The sequence below is a fragment of the Callithrix jacchus genome, chromosome 13 (assembly GCF_049354715.1).
Source record: "Callithrix jacchus isolate 240 chromosome 13, calJac240_pri, whole genome shotgun sequence".
In the NCBI taxonomy this organism is placed as follows: domain Eukaryota; kingdom Metazoa; phylum Chordata; class Mammalia; order Primates; family Cebidae; genus Callithrix; species Callithrix jacchus.
Genome location: NC_133514.1, coordinates 65270385 through 65271727, shown reverse-complemented (window position 1 = coordinate 65271727; position 1343 = coordinate 65270385). Strand labels below are relative to the sequence as shown.

The 1343-nt window shown below is 37.2% G+C and overlaps 1 non-coding gene across 1 annotated transcript; it reads right to left on the bottom strand.

The window, feature by feature from the left end:
- Nucleotides 1–298: 298 nt before the first annotated feature.
- Nucleotides 299–401, bottom strand: LOC118147074 (small nucleolar RNA U13). Its single transcript, XR_004733244.1, has one exon. It is a non-coding gene; the product is annotated as a small nucleolar RNA U13 (small nucleolar RNA).
- Between the last annotated feature and the right edge of the window lie 942 nt (nt 402–1343).

Genomic DNA, 1343 nt, shown 5'->3' with positions numbered 1-1343 from the left:
AAGATGGGAGCAATAGACCCTAGGGACTCCAAAGTGGGGAGGGAAGGGAGTGAGGTTAAAAATCTACCTATTAGGTACTACATTCACTGTTTGGGTGATGGGATCAATAGAACTCCAAATCTCAGCATCATGCAATGTACCCATGTAATAAACCTGCACATGCACCCTAATCTAAACTTTAAAAAAATGAAAATAAAGAGGCATTCACACACACACACACACACACACACAAAGAGAGAGAGAGAGAACATTTGTCTTAATATCTAAAAATTATTTCTTGGTATTTTTCCTTCCTTCTTGTCAGATGGGTAAGTGCCGATGTCATAACCAGGTTTGTGGATGGCGCATCTCACACGAGCATGTGAAAACCCAATCATCACACTTATAAACCACGAAAGGATCGTACAAGTTATTACTAAAATGCAAAAATATAACTTTACTCCTCTTTGTCTTAAAATGATAATAATTTTAAAATGATGCTCAGTTAGGTTTTCATCTCAGAAATGCAAAGAAACGAGATGATCACACATGCATTGTCAATGGTGGATAGATTTTGACTATTCATCCCTCCCATGGCAGAACCTCTTTAATGAGTCAGGAAGGCTTGATTATGACCTGACCGAAGTTTCGGTGTGGGAAACGGCTTTTTTTTTCCCCAGATTTCCTTTTCCCTGTGTCTGTGTTCTCAAACGCCTGGCTTTGCCCCTCTTCCACTAGACACATTATCTGTGCTGTTTTTTTAAATACACAGTATTAGTTGTTTTAAATTAGTAATAATAATAAAAGCAAATCTTTATAAAGTGCTTACTATGTGGATGCAGTATTTATATGACTAACTTTTCTTATAGGAACCATGGGGAGAATTAAAAGCAGAGCTTTTGCATCACAAAAGCAGGACTCTGTGGAAAGTATTTCATGTCCTACGTGTGGTTTATATAGTTAGGTCAGTCCAGCTTTGTTGTTGTTTTTCTATCTGTGATAACAGAGAAAACGTGGATATCACGTTTAAAGGGTGATACAAGGTACTCCAGAGTACATCCTGAGGAAGTGATGAGTTGGCAGAGTCTGGGAATGAGGGCCTGTTAAAGGAAACAGTGGTGTTTATACTAGAAAGAGAACGCTTCAAGGAAATGCAAAAACCACTTTCAAATAGTCAACAAGAGTGTTTGTGGAAGAAATTTCATTTATCCTGAGTAGATCAAAAGGACAAACCATTACTAATAAATACTATGTATATGATAGAATGTTATGAATTTTCTTTTTGTATTCTTTTTTTTCTCCCCTGTGGGGTCCAAATTGGATTTTTAAAACGGGAAACTAGCACATGATTCAAAGTCTCTGAC